We start from the raw sequence: 25,495 nt of genomic DNA on the forward strand, positions 1-25,495 counted from the left end.
CGGGCTAGAGGAAATGCCATGTCATGCCATCTTGTCTTCCCTTTCTTCCTGGCATCTTTCAGATCACCTGCGTCACCTGCCTGCCAGCTCCCCTGTCCCAGGTTAGGGATCTTTGGTTCCTTCTCTCTCCGCTTGTGCCTCTGTTGTTTGGTGTCTTTACACTGTGAGGATGTTCTCGGGCTGGCCCAGCCTCCACTTCCCTCTCGTTTCAAATGGAGAAGGACATGAAAAGCGCCGGGGAAAAGTCTGCAGATGACAGTTTCCCACTTGTAAAAACTAAAGCGCCTTAAGCCTCGGGTTGAGAAAGGTCAAGGCGAGATTCTGGTGAGATTCCCTCTCTCTCTTTGTAGTTCTTTACATGGAAAGAGGGTTTTACATTCATATTGCGAAGGCAGCCACAACTTCAAAAGCGCTTCCTCTTCTTTGGGGGAGTCCGCCCTTGTGATTGTGATTGGAAGAAAGCTGTCTCCACACCAAGTGGGAGGAAAGTCCTCTCCAGAGTCTGAGCCGTGGGGAGTTACCTCAGCTCCCAGGATGTGAGAAACCCCCTCCCCATCCTAAAGCCCTAATTGGGGAGGGACATCTTGGTCAGAATGTTCTCCCCTCCTCCTGCTACTCTTCTGTGTCTTCAGTTAGGAGCAGGGCTTTGGAGACAGTGTGACCTGGGCTCAGATTTCTGACTGCAATTAATGTCCCCATAAGCCTCTGTTTGTAAAATAAGGTAAGGGATAATAGTACCCAAGGAGTCCCTGGGTGATGCAAAAGGCTAACTTGCTTGACTGCTAACTGAAAAGTTAGAAGTTCAAGTCTACCCAGAAGTGCCTTGGAAGAAAGGCCAGGCCATCTACTTCAGAAAAATCAGCTACTGAAAACTCTCTGGAGCACAGTTCTAGGCTGACGCCCATGGGTTTGCCATGAATTGGAATCGACTTGACAACAACTGTTCGGTTTTTTTAATGGTACGTACTTCATAAAGTTGTTGGAGACTGTAATGGGTTAAATTGTGTCCCCCGAAAAAGTATGTTGGAATCCTAGCCCCCAGTACCTGTGAATGTGGCCTTGTTTGGAAATAAAGATTTTAAAAATATAAACTGGAGTAGGGTAGGTCCTTATCCTGTAATGCTGGCGTCTGTATAAAAGGAGAAGAGACATAGAGACAGGGAGACAGAGGAGGAGGCCATGAGATGCTGTAGCTGCCTGGAGCCACCAGGAGCTGAGAGAGAGGCACGGAGCAGATTCTTTCTCAGAACCTCAGAAGGAATCAGCGCGGCCAACACCCTGATCTGGGACTCCTAGTCTCCAGAACTGTGAGACAATGAATTTCTGTTCTTGTACAGTGGTTAAGAGATCGGCTGCTTGAGAAAAAATTTTGAGCTGTGACAAATCCGATCAGTGTCTGATCTCTAAAATCTACAAGAAAGGTACTGCAAAACCTCAACAACAAAAAGACAAATAACCCAGTCAAAAAAATGGGCAAAGGATATGAACAGGCACTTCACTAAAGAAGACATTCAGGTAGCTAACAGATAGGTGAGGAAATGCTCACAATCATTAGCCATTAGAGAAATGCAAATCAAAACTACAGTGAGATGCCATTTCACCCCGACAAAGCTGTCATTAATCCAAAAAACACAAAATAATAAATGTTGGCGAGGTTGTGGAGAGACTGGAACACTTATACGCTGGGAATGTAAAATGGTAAAACCACTTTGGAAATCGACTTGAGGCTTCCTTAGAAAGCTAGAAATAGAACTACCATATGATTCAGCAATCCCACTCCTTGGAATATATCCTAGAGAATTAAGAGCCCTTACATAAATATATGCATACCCATGTTCATTGCAGCACTGTTTACAATAGCAAAAAGATGGCAGCAACCAAGGTGCCCATTGACGGATGAATGGGTAAATAAATTATGGTATATTCACACAATAGAATACTACACAATAAAAAAGAACAACAATGAATCCATGAAACATAACATGGATGAATCTGGAAGGCATTATGCTGAGTGAAATTAGTCAGTTGCAAAAGGACAAGTATTGTATGAGACCACTATGATAAGAACTCAAAAGGTTTAAACACAGAAGAAAACATTCTTTGATGTCTATGTGGGTGGGGTGGCAGGGAGAGGGCTATTCACTAATTTGATAGTAGACAAGAATTATTTAAGGTGAAGGGAAGGATAACACACAATACAGGGGAAGTCAGTACAACTGTACTAAACCAAAAGCTAAGAATACAACTATACAACCCTCAGTGGTGGGGGTCTGGGAACTATGGTTTCAGGGGACATCTAGGTCAATTGGCATAATAAAATCTATTAAGAAAACATTCTGCATCACACTTTGGCGAACAACGTCCAGGGTCTTAAAAGCTAGCAAGCAGCCATCTAAGATGCATCCACTGGTCTCAACCCATCTGGAGCAAAGGACAGTGAAGAACACCAAAGACACAAGGAAAATATGAGCCCAAGAGACAGAAAGGGCCACATAAACCAGAGACTGCATCAGCCTGGGACCAGAACTAGATGGTGCCCGGCTACTGCCAGTGACTGCCCTGACAGGGAACAAAACAGAGAATCCTTGATGGAGCAGAAGAAAAGTGGGGTGCAGACCTCAAATTCTAGTAAAAAGACCAGACTTAATGGTCTGACTGAGACTGGAGGGACCCCAGAGGTCATGGCCCCTTGGACTCTTTGTCAGCCCAAAACTAAAACCATTCTCTAAGCCAACTCTTCAGGCAAAGATTAGACTGGACTCTAAGACATAAAATGATACTGGTGTGGAGTGTGCTTCTTAGCTCAAGTAGAGACAGGAGACTATGTGGGCAGCTCCTGTCTGGAGGCAAGATGAGAAGGCAGAGGGGGACAGGAGCTGGCTGAATGGGCGCAGGAAATACAGGGTGGAGAGGAGGAGTGTGCTGTCACATTGTGGGGAGAGCAACTGACTTGAATTGTAAACTTTCACTTAATTGTAAACTTAAAGCACAATTAAAAAAAAAAAGATTGGCTGCTAACCAAAAGGTCAGCAGTTCAAATCCACCAGCCGCTCCCTGGAAACTTTATGGGGCAGTTCTACCCTGTCCTATAGGGTTGCTGTGAGTTGGAATCGACTTGATGGCAGTGAGTTTAGTTTTCAGATTTTTGGTAACCCACCCAATTTGTGGCACTTTGTTTTGGCAGCCCTAGGAAGGCAGCGTAGGGACTAAGTATGATCATATCTAAAGCGGTTGTGCCTGGATGCTTGCCGCATCCCAGGCCCCCAGACGGTGCTGACGTTCCTTAGGGTCATCATTGATCCTAAGCATGTTGCCTGCTCACAAGGGCAGCTCCTCCTCCCCAGATCTTGGAGGATACAGGGTGGCTGTATGTACGGGCCTCACATGAGGGCAGTTAGACATATTGAGAGGCATATTGAAAACCGTTAGACTTGAATTCCCCTGGAATTTAATTGTGTTGCTGTTTAAGGGTGGAAGAAGGATGGGAAGGGGACGGGCGGAGTCGTGGGCAGAGTGCTGCGGGTGGAGCTGGAGCGGCTATGGGCAAAGAGAAAGCCTGCCTTTCCCTAAACTGGGAATGAACCTAGAGAAGGGTTTGTTTTATATGAAAAGTAAGTCCAAGTGACATTTCGGGTGAGAGTTTGCATTTCCAGAAGACTGTAATTTTTCCATTATTCCATCATTGACTCATGCATTAAAACCCTCTCGCCCTTGGATCGATCTTTGAAAAATGTGTTACTTTAATGACCCTTTTAATGATGCCCCCACACTCCCTCCCCACCAGCTTGGGGGATGAGGGAGGGTGGGGAAAAAGAGAGCATTTAACTTTTTACTAAGTCACTCATTTTAAGACATTTGAGTCAATGTTTACCTAACTTGTATCTAATTACAGCTGAAATGTCAGAAAGGATACCAAAGGTCTGGACCGTACAGCTGTGGTTCTCAGAGTTAAGCACATACGTAGGTGCGTAAGAAGCACCTGAAGGAGCCGTGGTGGCGCAGTGGTTGAGCGCTCATCTGCTAACCAAAAGGTCAATAGTTTGAACCCTCCAGCCGCTCCGCAGGAAAAAGATGTGGCAGTCTGTGTACGTAACGATGACAGCCTTGGAAACGCTATGGGGCAGTTCTACTCTGTCCTATAGGGTCGCCATGAATCGGACTCTACTTGATGGCAATGGGTTTGATCGTTTGGTTAAGAAGCACAGGAAGGGCTTACTAAGCCAGATTCCTGGGCCTCACCCCCAGAGATTCAGATTTCTAGGGTCCAGGATGGAGCCTCAGAGTCTGCATTCCTGACAGGCTTCCAGGTGGTCCCAGGAGCCCACTCTGAGGAGCACTGTCCTGTAGTGTTCCTGAATATGAGAAAGAGCTCATGGAATGCACAGTGTATCAGGTGCCACTAATATAAGGATTTGGGGTATACCCAGGTGTCATGGGGTTGATAAAACTGAAATCAGTTAGAAGGACCTCAGCCCCTCATCAGTATGGCTGGCTCCTCTTCTTGTTTCTGAGGAGTGAGTGCCTTTCACATCCAAGTAGTAGCTTTTTAATTTCTAGCTCAAGTTAATTTATGGGCATTTCAAGGCATAGCATTCAGTAAACCAGACTGGGTGACCATACTACGTGATCAGAAAAATGTCTTTTTAATCGGAGGGTGGCCTTTGGATGGAAAAGATTAAAATAAGCATTGATCAGAACCCAAGGGGAGTAGGGAGATTGAGGGAGTTGGGTTCATCTGACGGCACTGGGTTTTTTTTATCCATCCATCCATCAATTCATTTATCCACCCACCCTCCCATCCACCCACCCACCCGTCCATCCGTCCGTCCATTCTACCCACCCACTCATCCATCCATCCATCCGTCCCTCTGTCCGTCTGTGTATCCACCTACCTACCCACACACCCATTCATCCATCCATCTCTCTCTGTCCACCTGTCTGTTGACCCATCCGTCCATCCATCCACCTACCTACCTACCCACACACCCATTCATCCATCTGTCCATCTGTCCGTCCATCCATCTGTCTGTCCATCCACCTACCAGCCTATCTGCCCACACACCCGTCAATCTATCCATCCACCCACCCATCCACTAGATGTTGGCTCAGCAGGCTCTGGCTGCGGTCCTAGGCACTGAGGATCCAGCAGTGAAGAAGATGATATAACCCTGTGCTCTCCTGCTGAGACTTGCCCTGCATTCTGAAACCCTGGAGGCTCTTGCAAATGAGCTTGCCATTTACCCCACCCCAGGCAATGGCTCTGAAGAATCCCTGGCAAATAGCACACAGTAAACTCCAAGTGGAAAAATGTACCAATTTTCAGAGCAGAAAAGGGTGTGGTTTTTGCAAATTACAGACCAGTGAGTTTAGGTTTAACTCCAGTTAACAGGCTAGAGAGACTTGCTGAGGAACGTTTTGTGGAAAGCACAAGAATCAGGCTTGGAAGACTAGCCTGACTGATGATGCTGGCACTGATAAGAAGTGGCAAGGGTAGAGACACCGAGTGGGATGCTGGCTCGCGGGTCGTCAGCCTGGTGGGCCATGCCAAGCAGGAGAGGCAGCTGGTGCCATCGAAGAAATGGCACTGAGTATATATGTCAGCAATATTCTTCAAATTTGGTGTTTCTGATGCTCTCTGATCCCCATCTTAACAAATCGAGGGAAGGGCGTTTGTAATGAATGTTACAGGCAAATGACTAGTCTTGGTACTTAAAGAGCTCTTACAGATAGTTTACAAAAAATATGAAGATGCCCAAAGGTAATTGGACACGAAACAGTTAATCCGAGTTGCTGCTGTTTGAACAGATAAGCAAAGGTGAAAAACAATGACGCCACCAGTGATGATGTAGAAATATCTAGTCATATGGCCGTGTTGTGTGTCTGGGGGACGGGGGCGGGTGGGTAGAAGGGGACAGGGTGGCTGTGCCTAGAAAAAGCCAGTTGTGGGAGGGGGTAAGGTGAGGAAGGTCGACACTGAGCTCCAGAACAATGATGGCGGGATGCCAAGAACTTTGCCCTTCCAGGACAGCAGCATGGAAATGTAGACACATGGAAGCTCTTAACGCTTTGACCCAGAAATTATGCTTCCAATAATCTAAAGAAATGATCGGGGATTTTCACACTGATTGATGGACTGAGTTATTTTTATACCCCGTCTCATTCCAGAAAAGGAGCCCTGGTGGCGCAGTGGTTAAGTGCTCGGTTGCCAACCAGAAGGTTGGTGGTTCTAACCCACTAGCTGCTCAGCGGGAGAAAGATGTGGCAGTCTCCCTCCGTAAAGATTTACGGCTTTGGAAACCCACTGGCGCTGTTCTACCCTGTCCTGTAGGATGACTGCGAGTCGAAATCGACTCGACAGCAAAGGTTTGGTTTTTATTCCAGAAAAGATACAAAGCAATTTACAGGATGGATGAATATATAAAGATGAAATATCATCTAAGAAAAGTGTCTTCTCTTGATGAAAAGTAGCCTTATGTTACACAGCTTGTTAGATCGACTGACTCACAGCAACCCCCTGTGTGTCAGACTCCAACTCGGCTCCGTAGGGTTTCCAACGGCTGGTTTCTTGGATGTAAATCACCAAGCCTTTCTTCGGAGGTACCTCTGGGTGGACTCAAACCTCCAACCTTTTGGTTAGCAGCTAAGTGTATTAACTGTCGGCACCATCCTGGACTCTGAACAAAAATATACACTGTATTAATGGCCATTCTTTGATCCATCAACAAGCGTGGTGAGATAGCAGGGCACGGGCAAAGAAGAGAGTTTGGACTTCAGAATTGAGCCCAGCTGGCTCTGAGCCCCTTATCAGCTGGCAATCACCTCTGTGGCCTTAGCAAGTCACTTGACCTATCAAAGTCAGTTTCCTCCTCTGGAAAAGTAAGTAATACCCAACTGCCATTGAGTTGGAGTCAACTCGATGGCAGTGGGTTTGGTTTTGGCTGTTGAGGGGACAACCCATTTCCCTTCCTTTGCTACTTAAGGAAAAAGGGTACAGGTTCTCTATAGATTCACTCCATTCCTTTGTATACGATTCATTCCAACTGCTTATTATTGGACTAATTAAGCAGTAAAGGGACAACTTTCCCAGAAGGATTTAAAGAGAACTGTCAAGGAGCCCTGGTGGTGCAGTGGTTAAGAGCTCAGACCAGAAAGTCGGCAGTTCAAATCCACCAGACGCTCCTTGGAAACCCTATGGGGCAGTGCTACTCTGTCATATAGGGTCGCTATGAGTCAGAATTGACTCGAGGGCAACGGGGTTGTGGGTCAGTTTGAACAAACCATGGAGATAGACGTAAAGAGAGGTTTTTAAAATTATTTATATTTTGTTCAGAATATAAACAGTATTACCAAAAAGCCAGCCTTGCCTATGTTTAAACATTAAAAATAGCCTTTCTTATGGAAAGCGGTACATGTTAATTTAGGAAGAAGAGATAAAGAACCAGAAGAGACATTTTACGGTTACTTAGAGGAGATTGTCATCAGTGTTCTTTAGCTCTTATTTCAATCAGGACTGTGATAAGCTGGTAAAAGTTAGTTGAGGGATTTTATTTGTAACTGTGTATTTAATGTAACTAGAGCCTTAGTGGCACAGTGATTAAGCACTCGGCTGCTAACTGAAAGGTCGGCAGTTGGAACTCACCAGCTGCTCCTCGGGAGAAAGATGTGGCAGTCTGCTTCCATAAAGATTTACAGCCTTGGAAACCCTATGGGGCAGTTCTGCTCTGTCTTATAGGGTCACTATGAGTCAGAATCAACTTGAGGGCAATGGTTTTTTTTTTTTTTAATATTTTATGTAATGTGTTTTTTATTATTATTTTTTTTTTTTCCTGGCCTCTGTGTAGCATATGAAACCTTCGACTGGATCCCTGATTGATTCTTCTCTGCTCAATAATGTGTTCATTGCCATGGTATTTCCTGGACAGCTGTGGTTGCTTAGCTGTGTAACTGTAATAACCAGACTAAGGAAGCAGATTTTCCAATTGAATATTTTAATAAACGATGGATTGAATAAGGGGCATGTCACTGTCCCAAAATGGAGACCAGAAGTTACGAGTAGGTCACCCAAGTGGAGAATTATCTTCAGATGTCTGTGTGTGGGTTTGTTGTTGTTAGGTGCTGTTGAATTGGTTCTGACTCATAGCTGCCCTGTGTACAACAGAACACTGCCCAGTCCTGTGCCATCCTCACAGTCATTGCTATTTTGACCCCATTGTTGCAGCCACTGCATCAGTCCATCTCGTTGAGGGTCTTCCTCTTTTTTGCTGACCCTCTGCTTTATCAAGCATGATGTCCTTCTCCAAGGACTGGTCCCTCCTGATCACATGTCCAAAGTATATGAGACGATGTCTCGGCATCCTGGCTTCGAAGGAGCACACTGGCTGAACTTCTTCCAAGAAAGACTTACTCGTTCTTCTGGCAGTCCATGGTATATTCAATATTCTTCGCCAACACCATAGTTCAAGTGCATCAGTTTTGCTAAAGATAATTGGAAGACAGTTGCAGGAGTATATCAACAGGGAACTGTCAGAAATTCGAGCTGGATTCAAAGCGGGGTGTACAATGAGGGATATCATTGCTGATGCGTGGGCTTAGTGGGATTATATAGTCATCCTGGGACTGTGATGGATCTAAAGTGACATTGACTAAATAGTAGTAGTCAGTCAGTAGTCCCCCCCCCCAGCCCCCTCCAGTCCTCAAGTACACATATTTCCAATCATAACCCGCAGGACTTTTTAAAGACCCTTCTGTTTCTCTTCCCAAGTGACAGTGCTTGATGGTCACCTCCTCTGAAGGGTTTCCATCTTGAGTCTCTGCTTCATCTCCATATAGGGAGATGGTCTCAAGAAAACCCGAATAAAAATATTCAACCTAGTCCCCGGAATTTTGGACTTGCTTCTCTCGACTCTGTCAGGACCAAACTTGCTTCTCTCTACTCTGTCAGGACCAAACTTAACTCTGAGGAGTCTGCGGTGCGTTTTCAATCCTTCCTGGTGCCATTGTCTCTGTGATTTGCATTCACATAGGAAGCGCTGTGAACTCGGAAAGAAAATGACTTTATGATTGAATCATATAATTTCAAACACAGCTCTTTTAGGAATAAACTATGTTAATTACTATACTGAGAGTGATTGTCCCTCTTGCCCTTCTTTTTGAGCTGTGTGTTAACAGAAACTTCTGTGCACTTGGTACAAGGTCAGCAGAGATTTAAAAGCAGACATAAGCTGGGACAATATATTCATGCTAGAATTGAGAACATGGAATTAATTAAGTGTACAGAAGCTGGATGATGGAGGGGTCTCTGCCTCCATTTGTGTTCTTGAAAGCACTTTGTTCTATAAAGAGATCACAATTTATATCATGGTCTGTACATTCCTCATGGTGTATTAATAAACTGAGTGAGTGTGAAGAACACGATAGATATAAAGCCGGAAAGGAATGTGCCCTGAATGGGTTACTATGTCTTTTCAATATTAATGACGCCCAGGGATTTCTTTCAAAGTCGAGAGTTGGACAGCTCCGTCGTCTAGTCCTTAATTATAGCATGGTCTCACGTCTCTGGGTGCTTTGCCCCTGTAGTCCATCAATATTCCATTCCTTACCTCCAGTTGCCAAGCTGGAGATAAGAGACCTGTGTGCAGTCCTTTCATGTGCGGCTGTGAGTTTGGATCGCAGGAAGGGCGCTCATACTGACGACAGCAGGAGTGTGTGGTGCTGTTTGAGTTCCCATGAACCAAACCAAAACCAAACCAGTTGCTGTTGGGTCGACCCCGTGACGGTCCCACATGTGTCAGAATACAACTGTGCTCCGTAGGATTTTCAGCGGCTGATTTTTTGGAATTAGATTGTCAGGACTTTCTTCTAAGGTGCCCCCAGATAGACTCCAACCACCACCCTTTTGGTCTGCCGCTGAGTGTGTTCACCTTGTGCATCACCAGGAACTCCGTGCTTTGGAACCAAATCCAAAAAACCAAACCTGTCGCTGTCAAGTCGATTGCAACTCACAGCAACCCCACAGGACAGAGGAGAACTGCCCCACAGCGTTTCCGAGGAGTGGCTGGTAGACTCGAACTGCTTACCCTTCGGTTAGCAGCCGAGCGTTCAGCCAGTGCGACACCGGGAATCCCTATTTTTTGGGAAGCAGTCTGCAGTACCATATGTTAACACGTTTCAGAAAGTATGATTTATTCTTCCTTGAATTTTTTTAGTGGACATTTCCAAGCTCGTTTCCTTTTCCAGTGAGTCACCTCCTGGATGCTTTGGGGGAGTCAGTGTTGGAGGCAGGGCCTGGCTTTCGATCAGTGATTACAGGACAGGGAAGGAGGCATTCTTGGAGCTCTGGCCCCTCGGATAAGGCACCTGCAGAGTTGCAGAGACCCCACCAGGCCTGGCCAGAAAATACTGTCTCTTCTTCCCTGGTTCCCTGTGGGGACACACAGCTTGTCGTTGACCCTGCAGACCGCAGCCTCCCTTCCCACTGGCCTTGGGGTCCCTCATTGCAATAACTGCTAATGAGGACAGGCAGCAGAGGGTATCACTCCCATTTATCATGGCGCATCTTCACCCCACTTTGGAGGCAGGCAGTCAGGTTCTTAAAAAGACAGGCTTTTTGCAGGGCTGTCATTCTAAGCTTGGATTTAGGGCTACATTAAGCAAAAAGAAAGAAAACAGTTTCAAGTGCACCACTGTCATTTATGGGAAATGGATGACTGGTCCTTTAAAATGAGAGCTGTTACAGGAAAGGAGAAGCAGTCTACTTTTTTTTTAACTGAAAAATATCTTTTCAGTTGTTGCGGAAAATATCCAGGGCAAAACACACACCGTTTCAACCTTTTCTACATGTACAATCCAGTGACATTGATTTGCAACCATTCTCACCCTCCTTTTCTGAGTTGTTCCTTCCCCCCCAAGCTTCCTATCTAACCTTTCGAGTTCCTGTTGTCAGTTTGGTCCTGTATACATAGTTTCTGAGTTGTTCCTTCCCCCCCAAGCTTCCTATCTAACCTTTCGAGTTCCTGTTGTCAGTTTGGTCCTGTATACATAGTTCTTGAAAAGAACACAATACTCAAGGCCCAGAAAAAAAAACCCAGTGCCGTCTCTTTTAGTTTGGACCCTCTGCTGAAACCTGTTTAGCGTCAGAGCAGCGCACAGGCCTCCCCTGACAGCTGAGTGGTGGCTGCGCGTGAGGTGTATGGGCCAGGAGTCGAATCTGGTTCTCCTACGTGGAAGGTGAGAATTCTACCACTGACCCACCACTGCCCCCTCGTTTCTCTTCTACCTGCAGTCTCACCTGCCAGTAGTCATTACTACGGTGGAGACCCCGCATAGCCCAGGAGCTCAGCTGTGCACACAGGTCCTTGTTTATGTCCAGATTACTTTGGATTCTTCCTGAGACTTTTGCAAACCCAAGTGTGACTATTACTACTGAATGCTCCCCTTTAGGGTAAGGATAGTCCTTGTTGTCGCCTAACCACAGTGGAGATTGTTTCGAAGACTGTTACGAACAGTAAAATGTTTCTCTTGATAATTAAGGCCATTAAAACCTTTGGTGGCCGATTAAATATTTATGGAAATTGTTCCCATACAGTTTTCTTCCATCCCATTTGTGAAGCAGTTTTGCTTGTTGGTAGGCACCTTTTTCTCTTGGCACAATGTTGCCTGTGACGAGAAGTGGGGAAACTTTGATTTAGAAATAATGGTGCGAGTGTTACCCCTGAGAGGGCCGTGTTGACACGCCTGTGCAAGGTTGGGTTCTTCTGAGAGACACGGACTTTTCCTAATGCCCAGGCCTGGCTACTGATGGAAGAGTATCCGGGACACTTCCGGTGGTAAGAACTTACAGCCTCGTAGTGAGCATTTCTGCTTCAGAGGGGGAAGTCCGCAATGGAGAGACTTTTCTGCTGTGTCCAGGGAGAGGCCAAGAGACAGGAGAGCTGCAGAGGGTACTGGCAGGGCTGAGAGGGTGCTGCGGCACCCACAGCGGGGGCAGGGCAGAGAAGGGGCAGAGCCAGAGAGGGATCCCCAGAGGCTCCCGGGGCTCTGGGGGAGGTGGGACCCTTAGACAGACTTGTCAGCGGGCAGTGGACCTGGTGATGGGGGCAGGGTTGGCTTTCCTGATACGGCTACCCTGGAAGTGGGAGGCAGGGCCAGCTTGGTGCTAAGAGCTAGGGAGGATGGAGCCAAGGGTTTTGCTCAGCTTTTCCAGGAACTCGTGACAAGTAAGACAGAAAAGGTTGAGTCTTGAGGGTCAGGTTTTGAGATTCAGACAGAAGGGGAGGCTGTTGGTCCCTGGTCAGCCTTGAGCCACGCACAATGGAGCAGAACGCTGCCTGGTCCTGTGCCAGCCCCACCATCGGTTGTGGATTGGAGCATTGTGACCCGTAGGGTTTGCACTGATAGATTTTTTGAAGTCGATCACTTTCTTCCCAGTCCACCTTAGTCTGGAAGCTCTGCCGAAACCTGTCCAGCATCCTAGCAACACGCAAGCCTCCACTGACGGACAGGTGGGGGCTGCACATGAGATGCACTGGCCGGGAATCAAACCTGGGTCTCCTGCATGGAAGGTGAGAATTGCACCACCGAGCCACCACTGCACCTCAGCTCTGGGTGTAGATCCCTGCTATTATCCGTGCTTTGAATAGTTCTAAGCGATTTCAAGTATTCTATTTCTTAATCGATATTCTAAGCACCTGGATCAATAATGTGTGTGTTTATTTCTCAGGAAAGGTCCCGTGCTCACTAAATCTTGGTGAAACAGCCAACTGTTCCCAGATCCTAGGGGGCAGGGCCTCTCTGGGAATCAGCATTTGCCTCCTTTTGTTCGGTGGGCTGTGGCCCAAGCCAGCTGGTGTGGACAGGGAAGGACCAGCCCCCGAGTGAGCCTCCCGTGCCTAGGGTGTTCCTGGCAGCACCCTATTCCCTGAAGATGGAGCCACTGCTGGAGGGGGATCTCCCCAGCAGTTACACACTGGGGAGCTGGGTCCCTCCCCACCCCACTCCCCACCACCCAAAATTTTCCACGGTGGGGGGAGGCACTCAGGGGTGGCCACCCAAGATCAGCTGCAGCTGAGGATTTTTGCGGCAAGAAGAAGAAATGAGTCACTCTTCTCTGTGTCTTTCCCTAACCACTGGAGATTTACTAGATAAACTTGTGGCGGGGCAGGGAGCTGTGGGGTGGAGCAGTGTAAACGGGGCACTGTGGAGCTTTGGTCCAACCAGTGCAAGTCGGCCGGCCTCCGCCAGCCCCAGTGTAGTTCCTTGTGATATGACTGAGGGACAGCTTCGCCCCTCAAGAGCACACCCTGAGTCAACACGTGGATCACACCATACACCTGCAAGCAGTCTCTGTTGACCAGGGTGTTGATAAGGGCCGGGTGGTGGAGATAGAGCTACAGACCCCTCGGCTGGGGGAGGTGGTTATGTAAATACAGTGTCAGGGCAGTGATGGGTGCAGAGGAGATATGTACAGGTGTGAAGGGAGAGGAGAGTGGGCGTGGCCAGCAGGGAAGATATCAGAGAAGATCCCTGAGCTAGGCAGAGTGACAGTAGGATTTAGCTTGGTGAGGAAACAGGTGGCTGCTTGTCTGTCCCCACAGGAGATGGTGGTGGGATTGGATGTGGCAACGTCCCTGGGTGGTGCAGATGGTTTGCGCTTGACTACTAGCCTAAAGGTTGGTGGTTTGAACACAGCAGTGCTGCAAAAGAAAGGCCTGGAGACCTGTTTCTGTAAAGATTGTTGTTGTCGTCAGATGCCATCAAATTGATTTCAACTTAGAGCGACAGCATGTGACAGAGTAGAACTGCCCCGTAGGGTTTCGTAGGCTAATTTTTGCGGGAGCAGATCACCAGGTCTTTCTCCCATAGAACTGCAGGTCGGTCTGAGCCTCCAGCCTTTTGGTCAGCTGTTGAGGACTTCACTGTGGCACACCAGGGCTCTCCTGTAAAGATTACAGGCAAGAAAACCCTATGCAGCAGTCCTACTCTGGAACGGAAGGGCTTTCGTGAGAATTGACTCCATGGCAATAGGTTTGGGGGCTTTTTTAGAGGTAGAGAGGAGTTTGGTGTGTTTGCGTAAAGAGTGTTGGGCTGCAGCAGACAGCAACACACGTTTGTTTGAAGCACAGGGGCAGACGCTTCATGTGTGTCATCACATTTGATATTACAACCAGCCTGGTGGCGCAGTGGTTAAAGCGATCGACTGCTAGCCGAGAGGTCGGCAGTTTGAAATTATCAGCCTCTCCAAGGGAGAAAGTTGTGACAGCCTGCTTCCGCAGAAATTTACAGCCTTGGAAACCCTATGGGGTTGCTATGAGTCAGAATTGACTTGACAGCAGTGGATTTTTATTATTATTATTTCCTCCGTTTTGCAAAAATGAAAACCGGATGCAGAGGCAGAAGTTGCTTCCCCCAGGTCACACAGGGCTTGCCTTACCTGGCCCTGGAGCTGTCAGCCTTTATGCCTCTGTGAGGCAGTGGGGGTGCAGGGGCCTTGAATGCCTGTCAGGATGGGCGCCTCATTTTCCTGGATGCAGGGTAGGAAGGCTTCCTGGGAGTGCACCAAGACTGGGAGGGGGCCAACCAGGTGAGTCTTGAGAGGGCAGGAAATAAAGACATGAGGACTCTTACCTCTTTTTCAAGGAGTCTTAAGATGTAGGGGCATCCCTGTGTGGTGTAAATGGTTAACACACTCAGCAACCAGCTGGAAAGTTTGGAGGTTTGAACCCACCCAGAGGCACCTCAGAAGAAAGGGCTGGTGATCTATTTATAAAAAACCAGCCATTGAACACCCTCTGGAGCACAGTTCTGTTCAGACACACATGGGGTCACCATGAGTCAGAGTCCACTTGATGGCAACCGGTTTCTTTCTTTCTTTGGTATATTGTCGTAGGGTCTTTTAGTTTAGGGTGTGTTTTCAGACTACCTTTGGTCTATTGATTAGTAGTGCCCAGAGCTGGGCAGATGAGGAATTATTAATTCCCACTTCCAGATGTGGACAGTTTTGTCTTGGTACGTAACTGACTAGACTGTCATCTTCAGCCGCACTTCTGCAGATATAGTACGAAGCTGGAAGGATCAGTCAAGACATCTAGAGTATTATAAACCCTTTGGCCTCAGCAATTTACTTATCATTCCCCCTGATTGAATTGTGTCCCCCCAAAATATGTGTCAACTTGGTTAGGTCATGATTCTCAGTATTGTCTGGTTGTCCTCCATTTTGTGATTGTAATTTTATGTTAAAGAGGATTAGGCTGGGATTATAACACCCATATTAAGGTCATATCCCTGATCCAATGCAAAGGAAGTTTCCCTGGAGTGTGGCCTGCACCACCTTTTATCTTACAAGAGATAAAAGGAAAGGGAAGCAGAGAGTGGGGGACCTCATACCACCGAGAAAGCAGTGCTAGGACCAGAGCACGTCCTTTGGATTGGACCCAGGGTTCCTGTGCGGAGAAGCTCCTAGACCAGGGGAAGGTTGATGACAAGGACCTTCCTCCAGAGTCAACAGAGAAAGAAAGCCGTCCCCTTGAGCTGACGTCCTGAATTTGGACTTCTAGCCTATTAGGCTGTGAGAGAATAAATTTCTGTTTGTTAAAGCCATCCACTTGTGGTGTTTCTGTTATAGACGACTAAGACACCCCTACTTGGTCCATCTCCCTTCATAGAAGATTCTGGAATTGGTGATGATTTTTAAAGAAGGCCAGGAGTGCACATGATCATAGTGCAGTGAAGAAGCTTGGCACTGGAAGAGTTTTCCGGGCTTCCGACTGTGCCCCTACATTGACCTGCTCCAGAAACACCCCATCATGCTGGTTGCTGGTGGCCAGCGGTGGCGAGCAGACGAGAGGATGCCAATGTTTTATCCCCTTTTAGTGTACTAGAGCTGGTCCTGGTGACCCAGTTTGCTTCTTTCCCAAACGCTCTAATGCAAATTGTAACTACCAAGGGGCATGGCTGCTGCCACCCGCAGCCGGTAGCATGTTTATCCTCCAAGCTGGTGACGCTGGCTAGTAAAGGCGAGCTCACGGTCACATGTCCCCACGTCCTGAGCCACAGGGATGGGGGCTATGCTTTAAACAGGCATCTTAGGCATTTCGTTTTGGACATTTAGAGAACAGGGTATCACATCTTCAAGTCCCCTGGGCACGGATCAAAGATTTCCAGCTGTCTGGGCAAGCAAATCCGTAACGGGGTGCAGAAGCGCTAAGCAGAAAAAAAATGCCTTTGTAGAGCTTGAGTTTTGTAACTGCCCTGGCACACATTCCCAGGGCATGCTCTGTGGCCTTGGTTTTGATTTAAGTCCTGGATTTTATAAATCTTTGGAGGTCAGCGGATCTAAGAAAAGCGTGGTAAACATCCAGATGCCGTCAGACATGTTTAGGTCGTTGTGCTTTTGACAGGTCATGGCAGGAGGCTGTTAGAATCACTTCGGGCTCAGCTGGCCCTGGGTTCTGATAGTCACGACGGTATGAGGGTGATCCCACAGATGCCGTTATTAGAAGCCTCCCTTTCTGTGGCTGCCGAGAAGGACAGTGCTACCAGCTAGGCCTGGCTGGCTCCCTGGGCTCCCTCCAGAAGAAAGGAAGATTCAGTGATTGGTAGACATTTGTCTCCATGCAAACAGCAGTGCTTTTTTGCAGCTGTGTAAGGGACAGGTGCAGGCATTTGTGTGCCACCCTTAATGGAATCCTTCTGAGTCCTCAGCTATAGCTGCACAGAGAGCTAAAGCCAAGGCTGGACGGGAGAGGCCTGGCTGTGGCTGACTCTGTGGGCTTCCAGAAGCTCCATGCCTGGCACCTAGAAGTTACCATGCGTGGCAGCTGCTCTGGGTATCAGCCATCACCTGTCTGTCCGTCTGTTGGTATGTCATGCTGTGGTGGCTTGTGGGTTGCCATGATGCTGGAAGCTGTGACACTGGTATTTGAAATGCCAGCAGGGTCACCTGTGGTGGACGGGTTTCAGCAGAGCTAACAGACTAAGAAGAATGGCCTGGCAATCTCCTTCCAAAGATTAGCCCGTGGAAATCCTACAGATCACAATAGAGTATTGTCTGATATAGCGCCGGGAGAGGAGCCCCCACTGTTGGAAGGCACTCAGCACACACAGTGGCCGCAACAACGGGTGGAACATAGCAGCGATCATGCAGGTGGTGTGGGACCGGATAGTGTTTCATTCCGTTGTATGTGGAGTGATTGTGAGTTTTCATCAACTCGACGACACCTAACAAGGTGGTTGTCAGTCTAAGTGTGGTTGGTATTTGTTTCCTTAGAACACCTGCTAACAGATTTGATTGTTATCTTTAGTCACCTTTGCCTGAAAATTAGCAAGAAAAAACAGTAAGAAATTTCTGATATTTTCCCTTGATTGAGAGTGAGAGTTGACTCATAACTGACAATCTGTTCGTGTATTTTTAAAACTAAGGCTTTCTTCTCATAGGTCAACCTGTGTGGACAAAAAGTTTCAGTTTGGCTTTGCACACTTCCTGACTGTGCCTGGCCGTGTGCAGGAGAAAACACTGGGCTGGAGCCTCTTCCCTGTCCTCCCATGGGGAGCCCTGGTGGCACAGTGGTTAAGAGCTTGGCTGTTAACCGAAAGTTCATCGGTTAAAATCCACCAGCTGCTCCTTGGAAACCCTGTGGGGCAGTTCTACCCTGTTCCATAGGGTTGCTGTGAGTTGGAATCAGCTTGACAGCAGTGGGTTTGCTTTTTGGTTTGGCCCTCCTGTGTGGCTTCGGGCAGGTACGTGGCTCCCCATGTGGACCGCCTTCCTTGTCTGTAAAATGAGTAGGTTGGACTAAGGCCTTTTCCCTCTAAAACCAAACCAAACCAGGTGCTGTGGAGTCAACTCTGGTCCATGGTGACCCCATTTGTGTCCATGTAGGGTTTTCAGTGGCTGGTTTTCCAGATGTAGATTGCTAGGCCCAGGGACAGATTATCCGATAGGCAAGGTAAGCATGGAGCTTACCTTGCTTACCTGATCATCTGTAGTGAAATTGAAATTGTTCACTACAGATTAGTAAGAAAGCACAAGTAAGCCTGTGCTTACCTTGCTTACTGGGTCATCTGCCCCTGTCAAGGACTGTAAATTTGAAATGAGGCTTTGATTCTATAGGAAGGTGCTGTGGGGTTGGGAGAGAGACAGATGCCAGCCATAACTAGAAGCGGAAGCTTTGATGTGGTGAAAAAAATGTGGAATTGTTCACTACAGATGATCTGGTAAGCACAGTAAGCCCTGTGCTTACTTTGCCTTTTGGATCATCCACACCTGGCCAGGCCTTGCTCCAGAGTTGCCTCTGGATGGACTCATACCTGTAACCTTTCAGTTAGCAGCTGAACTCATTAACTATTTGAACCCCCAGAAGCTTCCTTTTCCCTGCAGCCAAAAAACAAAAAACTAAACCCACTGCCATCGAACTGATTTTGACTCATAACGATCCTATAACACAGGGTGGAACTGCCCCATGGGATTTCTAAGGAGTGGCTGGTGGAGTCAGGCCTTTTGGTTAGCAGCTGAGCTCTTAACCACTGCACCACCAGGGCTCACAGTAATTTGGCAGTTCCCGTTCACAGACAGTGACGTCCCTGTGAGTGATGCTACCGTGACCCTTCCCCCATGCAGGAGTAATAGGGAGGGGGCCACAAGGTCAGGCGGCTCCTGCTGTGGACCAGCCCGGTGCAGAAAGGTCAGGTGGCTCCCACCGTGGACCAGCCCAGTGCAGAAAGGTCAGGTGGCTCCCACCGTGGACCAGCCCAGTGCAGAAAGGTCAGGTGGCTCCCACCGTGGACCAGCCCAGTGCAGAAACGCTCCCGTCACCGGGCAGACTCGTGGCAGGAGGTCTCTATGGGTTGAGCCAGCAAACTCAGTGAAGCTCATACTTTGTCCCAAGTGCTCTATTTGGGACCCAGTAAGTACTGGTTCTCTTCTCCTCCCCCATCAGGTGTCTCACAGGTCAGAGCCTTCATCCGTCTTACTGGGGATACGTCCTAATTAAAAACAAGGCAGTGTTGCATTACATTTCAAATGATTAATTTTGGCGAAACTTCATTTTTTTCCTTCCAGCATTTTGATCATGTCTATGATTATTTGTTCATTTAAAGCAATTTTAATTGATGACTTGCCTATCACATAAGGAGGACTGATAGGCAGCAGCCTTGCTGGAAATAATAGATCCTCTTTTTATAGAGAGCTCTGCTGGAAATTTTCATTAATATATGCAAAGGCAGGAAGACAGGGTTGAATTAAAAAAACATAAAATGAATAGTTGGGGAACTGTGGGAACCATACGTTCCTTTCCCGCCCGAGTGTGTCTCGCCCATTCTTTTGCATCTCTGGTTCCCAAATGGTAGCAACTTTGCCCCCAAGGGGACATCTAGCAGCGTCTGGAGGCAGTCTTGGTTTTGCCCCAAGGGGTGCTCCTGGCATCTAGTGGGTAGCAGCCTGGGGTGGTGCTCAACACCCTCCATGCCCAGGACAGCCTCCACCATGAGGCATTGTCCAGCCCAGTGGTGCTGTGGTTGAGAAACCCTGCTCTGGAGAAAGGCCAAATACCACCTCCCTTGAGGAGCCTTCTTGGAGCATTCCAGCTAGAAACAATCGTTTTCTGCCTCCGTCTTACAAGTCTCTTCCTTACCACACGGCACACGGTCTCCTGGGTGTTGGTTATTCCTGAGATTTGCCCGTCCCCAACTGCTGCTGTCCCCCCCACCCCCAGGGCCTGACAGAGTGGTCCTCGCACACCCCTGCCATGGAGCAGAGGGCTGTGAGCCTGGTCAGCATGTCACTCTTGTTTACCTGGTGGGCAACAGGAGACGGTAAAGGCAGGTGAGCCGCTCAGGGGTCATTCTCAGCACCCACACCCTGCCTCTGTTCTTCCTTAAGGACCAGCCACAAAAACACTCTCTGCCATCAAAGTGCTGGAAATGTCTCATGCTCTGAACACCCCGCAACACACGTCCTAACACAAGGTGGGGGGGGCGACACCTGACAGGAGCCCCCACGATTTAACGTCAGTGAGGAAGGCTACCATTTTCTGGGTGTTCGAGAATGAGGATAACAGGTCAGCGACCGTGCATCAGAACCACACGTGGTCTGACTCTAAAAGGAAGGGTTTCTTTGGTCCACTTCGCGTCTAAATGCAGCTGCAGATCAGAGAATTGGGCAGCTTTGTACCAGGCAGCAGGGAAAGAGTAGCAAGCTGGGCCCCTTCATGGGGAGGGTGGGGGAGCGTATCACCCACCCCCTGTACCCCCTCCCAGGGCTACCTTCCTGGAGTCCAGCAAGGACCCTGGCAACAAAGTATTTCTGTAGGCTGTCTCCCCAGAGAGTCCTTGCTGAAAGATAAACACTACAGGATGCTAACACGCAGGCAAACACACCTGTGCAGTGGTGTGGGGCTCTCCAGCTTCAGAGGGTGTTATCTGCGCATGGAGCTGGGAAGTTAACCCTGCAGAGTCGGTAGACGTCCACTAATTCAGGGAGAGCGGCCCAGTGGAGAGTAAAAGGAGCCCTGGTGGCATAACAGTTAAGCGCTCGGCTGCTAACTGAAAGGTCAGCAGTTCGAACTCACCCAGAGGCTCCTTGGGAGAAGGACCTGGTGATCTGCTTCCGTAGAGATTACAGCCAAGTAAACCCTACGGGGCAGTTCTCCTCTGTCACTTGGGGTTGCTCTGAGTCAAAATCAACGTGACGGCACCAAACAGCAACAACAAGGACAGAGTGATGGGCAGTGGTGGTTCAGTGGTAGACTCCTCGCCTTCTAGGCGGGAGACCCAGGTTCGATTCCCCGAAAACATACCCCAAGTACAGCCACCACCCGTCTGTCAGTGGAGGCTTGCGTGTTACTCAGATGCTGAACGGGTTTCAGCAGAGCTCCCAGACTCAGGTGGACTAGAAAGAAAGGCTTGGAGATCTACTTCCAAAATTAATGAAAACCCTGTGGGTCACAATGGTGTGAACCACAGTCCACCAAGGGGATTGTCCAGGAGTGTGTGGCGTTTTGTTCTTGTGTGCATGGGGTTGCCATGAGTTGGGGCCGGCTCGAGGCAGCTGACCAACAACAACATGGACAGAACACACTCCTCCCTCCCTGGCTCTTGGTCTGTGGGATTTGCCGACGAGGTCAAGTCCTCATTTCTTGTATGGTTCCACTTCTAACCTTCAGCTCAGACATGAGCAAAATGGGGCCACTGGTGAGTTGGCCTGGGGTGTCCCGGCAGTGGCTGATTCACCAGGTTGCCAGTCAGAGACACTAAGCATCATGAGAAGCCTTAGGGACCACCCCAGGCTCAGAGATTTGACTTCAGTCTCATGCTTAATTAGTAAAGCATAAGTGTTTTTCCTTTTTCTTGTATGTATCTGCCAGTGAAATGCTACCAGAACGAAGCCTTGAACATGGCCCCTGGGCTGGGGGAGGGGCTCCTTGTGGCCTCCTGGGTGGGCGTGCTGAGGCGGGGAAGAGCCCTGGTGGGCTGGTTTCTGTTGCCAGCGGACCCCCCGGGTTTGCTAAGATGCTGTGGTTGTGATCCCTCGCTGGCATGTTCTTCAATTTGGAAAGTCAGCTTGCGAAGCAGATGGCTCTGCTGACTACCAGTGGCTTCCTTTAAATAAGGCTTATCAGCTCCAGGAACTCTTGCGAAATAATATTTTCATGGAGGATGTTTAATTTATAGACAGCTAGAAATGGCCCGAGGCAGTGGAGTCTGGGAGGGTGGCCAAAGGACCGTGTCACTTGGAGCCGGGGAAGCGGAGTCCCTGTGAGGGTGGTGACTGCGGGGCTAGGTGGAGCTGTCCCCACTTTTGGGGCCCACCTCTGCAGCCCTTGCTTTGCCTGCAGTAGGAGCCCCTAGCACTGAAGCGTTGCTGCTGTTTGCTTGGAGGTATCTGTGAGATCAACTACAGGTTTTTTTTTTTTTTTTTTAAGCCAAAATGGTGATATATACCCACTGGCATGGAAAAATTCGAGAAATGATGGTCTTGAGGGGTCAGTTTAAAAAGCAACAGTTAAAAAAAAAAAAGAATAGTGCTATCGGTCCATGCGGTGATCATTCTAAAGGCAGGTCTGGCTTTGTAAAAGGGGATTAGATGTTGGAGTGACAGGTTCTGTTCAGAGCTGGTGCCCTCTTTGCATCGGGAGAGCCCATGTCTCCAGGGCCGTGGGGAGAGACAGTTCCCTGTGACCAAGTTCTCCACCCAAACGTCAGGCCATAGTGGACTCTTGATGATTGGTGCAGAACGGAGGAGCTTCGTTCTGGGGCAGAGAGCACGGAAAGGCAGCGAACTGAAAGACAGTGCCGGGGAAATACTGCTGTGGCTGAAAGACCTTCCCTGGAAGATCCTGTGTGGTCTAAGGTGGATCAAATGGATTCTTCTACCCTGCAGCTTGGCTCCTCTTACGGCACAGCACAAAACCTGGGGTGGATTCCAGACAAAGGTACAATGACGGGGAAACCGAAGCAGTCCAGTATTTGAGCTCTAAGGGAATGCTCTTACCTCTTTCACCCTGGGAGCCATCGGGGCCTTAGATAACAAGCAAGATAGGTCATTATGGACCAGCTAATTGCATTTTATTAAAATTCATCACAATATTTGAAAGTTGCCATGGTCTTAAATAACGAGATTGGACCCCCAACTGAAACGTTAGAAGCCCTGGGCTCTAGCCCCGCCATTGCCCCTAGCAGAAATCAGGCATCTCCGAGCCTCAGTTTTCCTGCTAAAGACTTGGTTGACCTTTAAGGCTGCAGACCTCCAGCTGTAACACTTTGGACCTTTGCCAAATCTTAGTCATGCTCATTCACTAAAAAGAATGCTGGGTCCTGTGACCGTCTCGTGAATTGTCACTGAGTGTTTTATCGCCCTCGCTTTTGGTAAATCACTTGGCTATGTGAGCTGCAGCCTTTTTCTTGAGTCTGTGAGTTCTTTGAGGATAGAAACCTAACTTGTCACCGCCCAGCATGACAGTGAGTGCTCAGTAAACATTGGATGAGTAAATGAACAAAGAAAATGAATAAATGAAAATTTACAAAAAATATTGCCAGGTAATATTGAGATGTTATTTAGTGTGAGGCACTGGTAGTTCAGTGGTAGAAATCTCATCTTCCACGCAGGAGACACGGGTTCAGTTCCCAGCCAGTACACTTCACGTACAGCCATCTCTCAGTGGAGGCATCTGCATTGCTATCTATAATGCTGGACAGGTTTCAGTGGCGGTTACAGACTAAAAGAGACTAGGAAGAAAGGCCTGGCAACCTACCTCTGAAAATCTGCCAGTGGATTCTTTATGGATCACAGCGTTCTGATCTGTATCCGATCTTGGGGTGGTGCACAACCAGACAGCGTTCTAATCTATTGTGCATGGGGTTGCTGTGCGTTGGGGGTCAATTCTGCAGCAGCTAACAACAGCAACGTCAAGTTCAGTAATACTCACAAATGTGTTCCTCCCTTCGTTGTCAAGAAGACAAAAGGGCATTGTAGGCAGGAATGGGCACGGGGAGTGTAACCCCACGACCCTAGCTTCAGGTTCCATTGCTGAGCAGGGCAGCTTTGGGGGAAGTGCTCACACTCTCTGAGCCTCTGCATCCTGCTGACCCACTGGGCTCTAGAAATGCTCTTGTGGGTAACTACCTCTGGGCTCCCTGTTAGCGCTAATGTGTAACTTGGTTGAAGGTGGGGGGTAGTTCTTGTACCTCATCAAGGAAGGCTTCTTTATTGAAATTCAGAAAGTAAAGTGACCTCTCCTGTGTCTCCACCCATAACTGAGGACATTTTGGAGGGACTCTTGCAACCCTGTGGTGGTAGAAATTATGTTGTCAGAGTAGAGACCACTGAGGGTAGCCAAAACATGTTTCAGAGTATCTGTTTAAAAATAAGCCACAGTCACCAAGCAGTCTTTCTGAGGTATCTAATTAAAGAACCAAAAAAAAAAAAAAAAAAAATTGCCATGAAGTCGATTCCGACTTACAGTGACCCTATAGGACAGAGTAGAACTGCCCCATACGGTTTCCAAGGAGTGCCTAGTGGATTCAAACTGCTGACCTTCTGGTTAGCAGCTATAGCTCTTAAACACTACACTACCAGGATTTCCTGTATGTAATTAGACCTGAATATTTAACTCTGAGATAAAATCTAGATTCCCTAGGCTATAATCTCTTTCATAGGAAATCTTATCTGATCCATCTTTATATCCCTTTCCCTGCCATGAACACAGTGAACAAAAAAAACCCAAACCCATTGCCATCAAGTCGATTTTGGCTCATAGCGATGCTGTAGGCCAGGGTAGAACTGCCCCATTGGGTTTCCATGGAACAACTGGTGGATTTGAACTGCCGACCTTTTGGTTAGCAGCCAAATGCTTAACCACTACCTCACCAGGGCTCCGTAGGTGTTCTATAACTATTTGTTGAAAGATGAAAGAAGAGAAAATCAGTCCTTGACAGTCTGGCTTGCGAACAGCGCATCCTGAGCGACGCTTGGCCTGGTTTCACCTTGCCATCAGGACCATCCCTAGAAACAGCTTCTTGACACAGTTGTCGGCGTTCCCAGGCTTAGAGAAGGACATATAAGTGTCTGGTTTGATTAACAGACGTGGTGTTCATGACATTTTTCTCTAGGAAACGTTTATACACACTCACAAACAATAAAGCCATGTTCAGGACATCATGTGGGGCTGATGTCGATCGACTGTATACACACATTGTGCTGTATCAGATAATATCCAGAACCAGCAGGTGTTAGAGTGAAGAGAGTGGGAACATTTGCTGGAGAAGCTGGACTTTAAATATTCATGGCCACTAGTTCGTGCTTACACAGAATGCCTGGCACAGACTGTATTAACTAACTTAGTCCTCACACGGAGTTCTGTGTTTAGGCACCATTTTCATCCCCATTTTACAGGCGAAAAAACTGAGGTGTCTAGAGATTTAAGTAACTTACCTATAGCCACTGCCTAGTACGTGGACACAGTTCCTGGGGCGGGGGTGGGGGGTGCAAAAGGTTAACATGCTCAGCTGCTAATGAAAAGGTTGAAAGTTTAAGTCCAACCAGAGGCACCACGGAAGAAAGGCCTGGCGGCCTACTGAAACATCACAGCCATTGAAAACTCTACGAAGCACAGTTCTACTCTGATGCACCCCAGGTCGCCATGAGTTGGAGTCCTAGGCAGCTGGCATTCTGCCTGTTGTGCAGGTCATTTGTTGGAGTTGTTGAGTTCCGACCTGCAGGGCTAGGAGAGAGGGGCCTCGTGTAAAACCGCAGCAGGTGACGGATGCCCTTCTGTTTGGTTTTGCAAGCCAAACGCGGGAGTTTTTGCGTTATTTGGGGCGGGGCGCCAAGCCAGGGGCTCCGGTCCGCGCGGCGCTGATCCACGCCGGCGCTTCGGTGCGCCTGCCGGCCGCGCTCGCCGCCGCTCCGCGCTCCCGGGATCTGCCGGCCGGCTGGGCGCGCGGCCCGGGCGCAGGACGTCGGCCCCGCCGCCCCGCCCCGGCGCGCATTTCCATTTTAAACCGC

At 48.4% G+C, this 25,495-nt stretch overlaps 1 protein-coding gene across 3 annotated transcripts in view; it reads left to right on the top strand.

The window, feature by feature from the left end:
* Positions 1–25,495, top strand: part of AGAP1 (ArfGAP with GTPase domain, ankyrin repeat and PH domain 1) — a 661,010-nt gene that overhangs the window by 138,138 nt on the left and 497,377 nt on the right. The window lies entirely within an intron of this gene.

This window comes from Elephas maximus, chromosome 6, assembly GCF_024166365.1.
Source record: "Elephas maximus indicus isolate mEleMax1 chromosome 6, mEleMax1 primary haplotype, whole genome shotgun sequence".
Lineage (NCBI taxonomy): Eukaryota > Metazoa > Chordata > Mammalia > Proboscidea > Elephantidae > Elephas > Elephas maximus.